Here is a 10,532-nt window from a genome sequence, read left to right as displayed (position 1 = left end):
CCCTGCCTCCGTCGCGAGCACAAATCCCCCCGCGCCGAACACCTCGCGCCCGTCCCGCGGCGGCGGGCCCGGCCCGGCCGCCCGCTCCCCTAGGGCCTCCGGCGGACTAAAGTTGCCGCGAGCCGCTTTGCCCCCTCCTCTGGCGGCGACGGAGGCGGGGTGGGCGGCCGGGTGGGTGAAGCGGCCGCGGCACACCGGTGGCGGCGGACGTACTACTTTGCGGATCCCGCCGAAGTCGTTTGGCGAGTTTATTTTCCCAGGCCCGGTTATTTCTGTTTGTTATTTTACCGAGGGAGAAAACAAAACAATCGTCCGGAGGGGACGCAGGCGGCGGGATGGGCCCGGGCTGCGGCAGCGGCCGGGGGCCGAACACCGCTACCCGCGGCCTGCCGGGGGAAGACGGGGTCTGCTCTTGCTCGCTCGGGCCGTGCCCGCCGCTCTCCGGACTGTGAGTTGGGAGGCTGGGGACGAGCGGCCCATCTCCTCCCCTGCTCTCGCCCCTTGTCACCGGCGGCCGGAGCCGAGCTTCGCGCTTCCCTGCCCGCCGCCGCCCGCTCAGCCCCGCGCCGCTCCCGCTCGGACGCCACTTCCCTTGCGCGGCCGCCAGAGCCACGCGGGAGGCGTCGGGCTCCGGCCGCCTCCTCCTTCGCGCTGCCGTGCCGATTGAGCCAGCCGAGCGCAGGCCGCGCGCCAGGCGTACAAAATAAATGTTGGTATTGGTAGCCCATGAAATCGACACTGCTGTTTCCTGCCGGCCCGGCCCGTGGGCCTGGCCACGAGGTCTGGGTTCCGCGGGGTTTAGTTTTGCTGGGGGAAGGGGTAGGGTGGGCGGCAGCGGGCCGGGTGCTCCCGGGGCAGGGGAAAGGATCTGGCACCGTCGCTTTCCACAAGTGCACGCGGTGGTAAAGGCTCGGGCTTACGGCCGTGCTTTGCCGGGACCAAAGGGTTGTGTATTAATCGTCCACAGCATATCGTTTTTTACTGTCAGCTCGGGAACAAAAAAATCAAGCGGAAAACAAAGTGAAATACATCTCGCAGCTTTCTTACTCGGAAAGGAGAAGGGGAAATGTAATGGACAGAGAGCGTGCTGATCGCATTCAGACCAAAGCTGTGACAAACGTCTAGCATCGCGTTAAGCTGCTTCACGTTTGTGCTGGAGGAAAAGATGCTCCGTAGAAACAATACGTGCATCTCAACCCTAGCTAAAACAATTTATCCCAAGGAAATTCAGGTTAGAGCACAATGCAGTGAAGGTGTTTCTGTGCAGAGGTGCGTTTTATATATGTGTTTGTGTATGTGTGTGTATGAGGGAGGGAGGAAAAGCGAGTGTGAGAAAGAGTAAATAACGAGAACAAGTAAAATGGACCGGTAATAAACAATTGCAATTGGGAATGGCACGAACTCTGTGCATTGGATTAACCTCGAATGACCTTACCACAACTGTATTTATTTAACCAATTTCATAACAGGTTGCTACTGATACACACACACACACACGTTAATGATCAGCAACCGCTCTTTTTTTCTTTGTTTGTTGTTTGGTTTTGAATTTTTTTTTTTTAGAAGTTTAGGTTGTGTTGGGTTTTTTTTTTTTTAGTCGTGATGATTTATAATTATTTCATTTCTCGACACTGAAGTAAATGTATGGGATTTCTTGAAGAAGAGTGCAATGTGGAGGATATTACATGAATCTACCATGGCAAGAGGTAAGAGGAAAGGTAAGCTTCCTGCATATTATTATGATTATGATGATCATTAACTAATATGTGTCATTATGGTTCACTAGGATCCCATTAGGGTGGCTGGGCCCAGTGCATTTGCCTACTCGGTCTAGCATGTAATGATTCGGTGTAACCAGATTCTTGAGAAAGGACAGGTTACGTAAACATTTACTGATGTGGAGTAACTATACTATTTGTACTCTGATATGCAGGAAGGAAAGTGTTGATTAACACAGAAAAAAAAAAAAGCGAAATTAGCTGATTGCATGCTCATAAGTGCAAGCTGTCATTGAACTGCTTTTAAAATAGACACAGCTGGGTGTTTGTGTTGAAAAATTTCTTGTGTTTTTGCTAATACTGAAATAAGCATGATTTTGTATACCAAACATTTTCAGATCATTAAAATTTGTAATCTGTGCTGGTTTTAAACACAAAGAAAAGAAACAGATTCATTTCGTTGTAAAATTTGCTGATATTATATTAACTCAATCAGGTCTGTACAAATGGTGTATTGTGCCTTATCAAATCTCTTTGATCCATTTAATACACGAAGTGCCAAACGTGTGTATTGTTTGTTAACATTGAACGTTTTATTCAAATCCCAGCTCTGTAGCGAACTGGAGGAGTTCTTGTTTAATGTAACACTGACATTGCCTGTTGAAATTTTAATGCCTTGAGGTGTTTCTTAGGTCAAAGCTGAGTTTACTTTGTGTTGTGATCAGGGATGAAAATGTAGCAGGGAAGAAAATAGAAGTTTTAGCTTTTTTGCATTTCTGAGCAAAAGGCTAACACCGAAAGAAGCACACTTTAAAAACATTTTATAATCTAGATTTAACATTCGGTCATTTGTCACGGGTGCAGAATAAAACTCTGTGCACAAATTTAGGATTTATATATATTTTTTTTAGTGCCATGGATATACAGTTCTACCAAAAAAGGAAATGTTTTGTCCAATATGTAGTACATATCTTTCTAAGTCCATGAAGATTAATTCATTGTTTACAGGAGAGAAAAGGATATGTAAGAGAAGCCACGTCAATTATAATTTCTGCTGGACTTTAACTTTCGAGTCTTTTTTTTTTTTTTTTTTCTCTCCTCCCTTTGGCAGAAAATGCTCCGTTTATAAAACTAGAGCTATTTACTTTGGAAACGCGGGAGGCTTGCTCTAACGCCAGTTCTTTCCTGAGCTCTGCCCCGAACACGACTCCACTTCAGTGGTACCTTTGTCCATCGGGGCACTGCATGAGCGGCAGGTTTGACCGCTCAACTCTGGCTAAACCCGAATTCTCTTAAGAAAGTCTCTTATGGCAGCATTTTCTAACAGGAAAGGTTTTGTGGGGAGTCTGGAACAGGAGCTTGTGCACGGAACGGAGGCGCACAGCCCCAGCCCTGGGAAAGAGGGGTGGGTGTGCAGAGGGGAGCCGGCTCTCTGCAGAGGGTGGATGATGCCTCACCTGCATGCTCGTCGATGCTGTGGATCCACCGAACCGAGCGGCGGGGATGGACTGAGAGTATCCAGCTTCGGGGTCAGGATGGGGGTGAATAGCTGAGCTGAAACGTCCTGGCTGAAGCCATTCAACGGCAGTCTCCGTGCAGCTCTTGGGTATAACTCGTAGGGATAGTGTTTCAACCACACACTTCCCCTCCCCCCCCTTTTTTTTTTTTTTTAATTTTTATTTTGTTTTTAAATTAAAGGCCAAAGGAAGAAAATACACTCTCCAATGTACACTTAATGCATATAGTGTACTTCCCTTGCACCACCCCCTGCCCCAGCTTCAGCCTTCAATCCCCCTTCACACGGTTATAGTGGCTGTGTACTCTCGGGCTCTTTCAAGACAGTTAAGCTGCTAAAATGTACTGACAGCTTAAGAAATGAATGAGGTTTTTTTCAGCCATGAAGAAAAGGTATTTAATAACCACGCTTCGATGGCATCACGCTTCCATGGAACGAGTCTGGACACTTTGGTTTTAACAATCAGTAATATCACATTCGGTACAGTAAATGCTTCGATGTACGCTTATATACTTCTATTCCCCCTTGACTATAAGCTTGCCTTCTTTATTCCAGGTTACCTGGGCAATTAAGGTAAGGACTGCTCAGCAGACACTGATACCCTGCTGCTAAGGCATGGCGAATGGGGACGGAGCAGCGCGCTAACAAAGAGAAAGAGGTAGTCAAACATTTTGAAGAGGGGTGAATGGAATTGAAGGTGGATGGATGAATGGAGGCAAAGAGGGAGAGGAAGAGGCATTCAATGGTCCAGACTTCTTTCCGCATTTGTAGATTTAAGTTTAGATGTCCGCCTCTAGCCAACTTCCAGTTAATCCTCAACAGCTTCCAGAGATTAGAAATTAGTCTGTTTAGCATGCTGTATCCTTCTTCCATGGGTTTTAGTTACAAGTTATACGATTAGGATTGCGAGAACAGTAGTGAACTAAACTTCCCAGTAAGAGGTCTTCACACCAGGGAAGTGTTACTTTGCTGCAGCAGCCGTGCCTCGTCAGTCATTAGGAAGCTGCAGGTTGTCAGAGGCTTCTCTTGCGCGCACACAAGCGCAGACACACACGCACACACACACAAAACCACAGCACTAAAACTAAATTAAGAAGCCGATGATTAAGACAAGCGTCTACGAGGCCTGTCATTTCAGCATCCTTCCATCATAACATTGTGGCACCGAGAAATTTGCTTGAAAACCCTGGAAAAAAATGTCTATGGGAGAGCCTCGTGTTTGAGGCTGTTAATATCAAATATAGACTGGGAACTGCCTCGGATGCAAGACAGTATTCCGCAGAGGAAAGGAGCACTGCAGAGACTTTGAGGCTATCCGCGCACTCCCGAAACTCTGGTAAGTATCTCTCCCTTCTATTGCAGCAGGTACGCTCTGTGTAACTGGAACTGGACCGGGTTTGAAATCCGCAGCTCTGTTCCCTTCGGGGAACTCCCACTAAAGATAAATCTGTAACGAAAGGTCTCTACTGGATGACTAATGGTTATTGGCACTCGGTGCCCCTTGAAGGAAAGCAGCACATATTGTGCCGAAGACCTTGCAAGCACACTTTAAATAAAAATCTTTTAAGTTTCCCTCCCATGCATACACATCCCTGTTGTTTTCGGGCTAGCTGTGTTGTGTCTCTCCCCCTGCCCCCCTATTTAAGATCTCTAGTCTTCCCTCCCCCCACCCCATTCAGAACTAATTGCTCAGTTACTTTAATGTTTCAAAAAGAGCTAAATTTCTCCATCCGATGATCTTTTGAGAAGCTGCACTGTACCATAAGAAACCGCCAGCAGGGTACTGTATACCTTAGAGGAGCCTGCGCAACTAGGGGAGAGGTAGCGTTAAAACAATGACATTAACAAACTGAGTGCACTGAGTTCCCCTCCTGTTGAACTTTACGAAGTTTCTTGGGCTGGCAGATGTTGAACGGAGAGCGTCGAAATGGGAAACAATGGCTGTAGGGGCCAGAAAGCTTTGCTGATGTCGTAAGCGTAAAACAAGACAGAATAGTGATAGAAAGAGATCCGAGTAAACATTGGAGTATACATTTCCCACGGCGACTACGCTGAAGTGGAGAGGTCTGAATTAAATCGCCTTAATTAAAAGCTGAAGATTTTATTTATTTATTCGTTCCTGTAGCTGTAGAATGCTATCCACAGAAAGCCTATCTAGGGAGTGTAGAGCGTCCACTAGATTTATTGTGTTCAGCTGCCACTGCCAGAATTTTTCAAAACAGAATATTTTTATACTCATTGCCAATTTGAAGACGTGCGGTGTTTTAGATCCTAAATGTCGCTATTATTTTATATGCCAGTGTGCAGAAATGAGCCGTTACACCTGCCTAGGCAATAGGTGTACCCGTGTAATGAAAGCTCTCCTTAATACAGAAATCAAACAAAAAATTAAAATATCCTTTAAGAATTATCCACAGAGTTATGCAGGCGCTGATAATAAAATGCGAGGGAGAAGTGAACAAGTTAAAAATCTTGTTCTGTTCTCGAGGTTTAAATACATAATTTTATTTTCTGTTGTGTTTACTATTAAAACATTCTAGACCGGTGCTTTTGTCCGCGTTGTGATATTGAAGCAAAGAATGTGAAATAAAATACGGGGGGAAAAAGAAAGAGCTGGCGAGAACAAAAAAAACCCCAACAAAACAAGCCCCAAGTAGTGCTTGAAGAAGACCTCTAGCTGCTCTTTGACTCCTAAGAAACTGTTGCTGGAATATTTTCATGGTGTTGTTCTAAAGCTCTTTAGACTCTTATAAACGTAATCTTTGGCAAATGACACATGGATCTGGTTTTGCAGTTTTTTCGGTGACTCGAGAGAAAAGACGCCCTCTCCCCCCCGCCCCAGTCGCCCCCCCTTCCACCCCTTCCGCAGCAGAAGGACAGAGACGGTCCCTCTCTTTCACCCAGCGCTGTTTCCACTCCGTCGCTCCGCCAAAGGCACCCGGGCGCGGGGGGGCGCCGGTGCCCGGGGCTGCCCATCCGCCCGTCCTACCTGGCCGTGCCGCGCCCGCCGCTGCCCGCTCGGCGCTGCTCCGTCCCGCCGCGGCCCTGTCCCCGCACCGCGCCTCCACCGCACCCCTCGGCTCGGCGGGGTCTCGGACTCGGCCGGCTCAGCTGCGGATCCGTATTTTAGGGCCTACAAAAACGCATCATCCTCCCCTATCCTCCTATCTTCCCCCGCCCCGGGATCCCCTTGTAACCACAGCAAAATGCCCGGTGTAGAAAGAAAGCCACAATCGACTGTACACCCCTCTAAGGGCAGGCGTTCGGCAGCCTCGAAGTAAAGATGATGTTGGCTTTCCCCGTGTCAGGGCTCAGGCGTGAGGAGGTGCCGGAGAGAGGTGCCGTTTCTCGCTCGCGGCCGGACCCGCGCTTGGCGGGTGTCGGGATGATGGGGCTGGCGCTAGCGCCAAGGAGGCTGCTCGGGAAGCGGACCCTGCTCGCTCCTTGGTGTCCTGGCACAAGTAGGGCTCGCAGGATCTGCCTCTTTATGTAGCTTGTTCTGAACACTTTTTGTATCGGGCAGGGTGGTCTCCATGTTCTCTTTCTTTCATTCTTCCTTTCTTTAGAGGAGGGAGGGGGGAGTGATGGCAAGGGGCTTGTTGGATGATTATAACCGCTACCACTTAGAAATAAGTTTCTTGGGGAAGGGCTGATATCGTACCCTTGATATCAGTGGGTGTGTCCATGTATTATTTTAATATGATATGCCTTTTATGCTTGTTTTCCTCCTCCCTCTCTCCCCGGCCTCCCCCTCCCCCCCGCTTTGTTTCTGGAATTTGTTTCGCTTTTAAAGCAGCAGCACAAACAAACAAACACACAAAAATGACTGGCAACAAGTTAAATCCCATTTGTGTCCCTCCCACCGAGCACGGACCATGCCTCGCTAAAGCCTGGGGCTTGTAGTTTTGCCTCGATAATAATTTGACCAAGAAAATGAAGTAGGCTGCAGACAGACTCTCCCGGCACTGACAATACGGAGAGGGAAAACGCAGAAAGATTTCTGCCGGGATGCATCCCCTCGGTGTGTTTTCTTCTCTCCATCTTTTAGACAGGGCACTCGCATAGACGCTCACACACGCAGAGGTTGTGTTTCCTAGGAGTTTTTAGAAAAAGAATGTTTGTTATAAACTATAAATGCCACCAAGTAACGAAATCATACCGTAGCTCCGGAAACTCCAACAAATAACCAATTTCCATTTGTCTTCTAGCAGAATATTGCAGAGGATGACATTAGATTTTATTTTCGCGTTAATTTCAAAACACCAAAGAAAGGGCCAAGAAAAGGCTCTCAAGTCGTTGTGCACGTTGGAATTAATTAAACGATACTAGTAGTTCTTTATTATTATTGTTTTTTCTGCCTTCCAATGGGACTTCAAGCTAATTTCTGTGGCTGTACTCAAGAGGGAATCCGCAAAAGCAACAAGGGCGCTTCTCACTGAAGGTCGGGATCGTGTCCCGCTAAAGCTTCACTGAAAGCATCTCACAGTGAGCCACCCGCGCATTCCCGCGCCTTCCCTTAGTTTTACCTTACACAATAACGGAGAAACCATTCGTCTTTGACTGTACCTAAGACGTACCTTTTTACTCAATCGCACGGTTTGCAGACGATAGTTTAACTTTATCTGTTGTGATGGGAACGCGTTTTGTCATATGAAATTAACTTATGAAAGCCTTTGCATCATTTTTTGATTTGTGTTTGTCGACAACGCAGATCGTACCTTTCCGCGTTGATGGTTGATACAATTGCTAAATTAAAGGCATGCTTTCGGCTTTGGAAAAGAGCAACAGATCTTCAGCCCTCTGAGAGCTCATTCTCAGAGAAACAACCCGAGGAGCAGTAGAATAACTCACCGCAGTATTTCCTATGTGTTTACGGTGTCTCCGTATACTTCTGTATCATTATGCGTCTCTGTTGTCTGTTCCTAAAGGTAGCCGAGTCACTCCTGGGCTTCTCACCTATAATCGCCCACCTAAAAGAACATACGGACAGTATATAATGGTTCTAAATTATTGGAGGAATGTAATTGGCATGTATTTTCCCCGTCTTTATTCTTCCGTGGTAAATACTAGCAACTGAACTGCTTGTCTTGATGTGTTTCTATGTTTGAGCCCCAAGAAGCTCATCAAATCATTGCAATAAAGTCATCAATCCTTCCTATGCACACTGGAGATTTTTTTCCTCTCTGCTTGTTCTGCTGCTCATTTCCAAGAAGGACAGCGTGTTGAGCCAACGGTCTGGTTTAGGCACTTCTCCGGACTTTCAGATTTTCAGTCTAAAGCTTGCAGTATATTGGGACTGAATTCATGATTTTCCACATTTCAAAAGGGACGAGGCTCTATTTATAAATGTTACAGAAGGTTTCGTTACTTCAGGATCAACAAAACAGGAATAGAACTGCAATTTTCAAGAAAATAGGATTTCAAAATATAGAAATAAAAAACTAGTGGAGATGATGTGTAATTCAATCAAATTACAGAAAATTGCTTTAAAATTCAGAACAGTAGCGATCCATTATGTCTCTGTTTTATTAGTGACAAGTACAATTACTCTAAAATAAAGAACAGTGGTGAATATATAATTGGCTGTAATCATGTTAGTGTTTGAATAAAAATGACGGGGACATTTAACACTTTGACAACAAAATGTTCAGAAACAACTTATTTATTCAAACAGTTTTTATTTGCATCCACGTGAAGGAGAAACACATTTTTGCTTACGATAAATCCAGGGGTTTTCACTTTCAATAAAAATATAACTAAAAATATATTAATTATTTTATTATCCAAAGCTTAATAAAGTCTCCTGAGTATGACTGTACTATTATTGATTACTCAGTACCCAAAGGACGCCATCTACAGGAAGAGGTCTTTAGGCTTAACACCATTCTAATCAATGTTGATAAAAAAAAAAAAATCTGAGTTAATATTCCTCTATAAATCCGGCTCCGATTTTACCCACAACACCGATCACAATATTTGCTTTGTAATTGCTTCTTGTGATTCAATTCGTTATAATTTGACACGATCTAGGAATCTGTTATAGGAGGCCTTTTCTCTGAGATACAGCATTTAAAATAATTCATGGAACCTTCAGAAGCAGCAGTTTTTCTCCTTCTAAAGCGGCTTTTTTTTTTTTTTTTTTTTTTTTTTCCCTCTCAGGATTGACTTGATCGTCCCTGAAAATGCAGAACAGCCCATGAGATCTCTCCTTTCCACCAACCGTGTGGAAGATGCTTGCAAAACAGCCCTGAAAATAAAACAACTTAATTGAAGGCAGTTCGTGCAACAATTGTGTCATGGAATACCTAACGTTTCTTTATCTGTAACTAACTTATTCCATTTTGGATAGTTCAATAAATATCAGCTATGCCAAGCATACTCTCATCCGTTCTTACAAGACATCCTTTGCCCCGTATCTGGGTACTTAAAGGTGCCATTTAGCCGTTGCCCAGCAAGGGCTCGGAAACCTCTCGAAGTAGGAAGAGTGCCCTTTACTATTTTGCCCATACAAACACAGATCCACGGGAATGGCATATGTCCTCTCTGATGCGACTCCAACAGCCCAGTACAAACTACAAATTACAGAAAATACGAAGAGAGCTAGAAGAAACTTTCAGAACTACTCTGCCAGGGGGCTTTTAAAACTTATTATTTTCGGGTTTAATCCCGAACGAATTTTTCTTTTTTTCTTTTCTTATTTTCATTTCTTATTTACTCCCCCCCTCGACAAGTCTCCAAATTTCTTCTCCTGGTGTGTGTGTGTGTGCGTGCTCACAGCGGGGTGGACCCCACACCGATCCGATCGGGTCCCTCCTGCCGTGCGGAGAGCGCAGCTCGTCCGACCGCGCCTTCACTGCCGGCTCCTAAGGGTCTCTCCTGCCCGGGCGGGTTTCGCCTGCACTTGTAAAATAAAGTAGCTCTGGTTTCCTTCTACCTCGGGCCAGTGATGTGAATGGGCTTTGAAAAATTCGGGGGGCGGGGGGGGCGGTGGTGTATAAACTATGCAGTGAAGAGTCAAAAGGCAGAGGTGCGTTGGCACAAAGGCTCAGGAAAATGACCCACGGTGCAACCTCGATTTTACGTGCTATTTTGTAAACCGGGGACAAAAGCCTGGAAACTATTGTTATTTGTACTTTCACTGGAATCAGGCTTAAAGTTTATACCGAAGGTCTTCTTCTATCTTTTCACTTCTGGGCATTGACCGTGAACGTTCCAAATCTAGAGACTGTGCCGCATAGCTGTTTTCAGACTTGAGGAAAGCTCGGGAGAGGAGGTTTCCTTCCCTGGGGCAAGCCGCT

At 45.8% G+C, this 10,532-nt stretch overlaps 1 long non-coding RNA gene across 5 annotated transcripts; it reads left to right on the top strand.

Annotated features, from left to right (window-relative positions):
• The first annotated feature begins 11 nt into the window (after positions 1–11).
• Positions 12–9,612, top strand: LOC121673888. 5 transcript variants are annotated; one of them, XR_006019352.1, is made up of 3 exons: positions 12–1,231; positions 1,638–4,570; positions 9,394–9,612. It is a non-coding gene; the product is annotated as an uncharacterized LOC121673888 (long non-coding RNA). The 5 variants fall into 5 exon arrangements; XR_006019350.1 differs by having other exon boundaries at positions 1,598–4,570; XR_006019351.1 differs by having other exon boundaries at positions 12–1,269.
• Positions 9,613–10,532: the final 920 nt, after the last annotated feature.

This window comes from Corvus kubaryi, unplaced genomic scaffold, assembly GCF_017639235.1.
Source record: "Corvus kubaryi isolate FWS band 111438036 unplaced genomic scaffold, C.kubaryi_AGA036_p1.0 66, whole genome shotgun sequence".
Taxonomy (NCBI): domain Eukaryota; kingdom Metazoa; phylum Chordata; class Aves; order Passeriformes; family Corvidae; genus Corvus; species Corvus kubaryi.
This window is presented reverse-complemented; position numbering and strand designations above follow the sequence as displayed.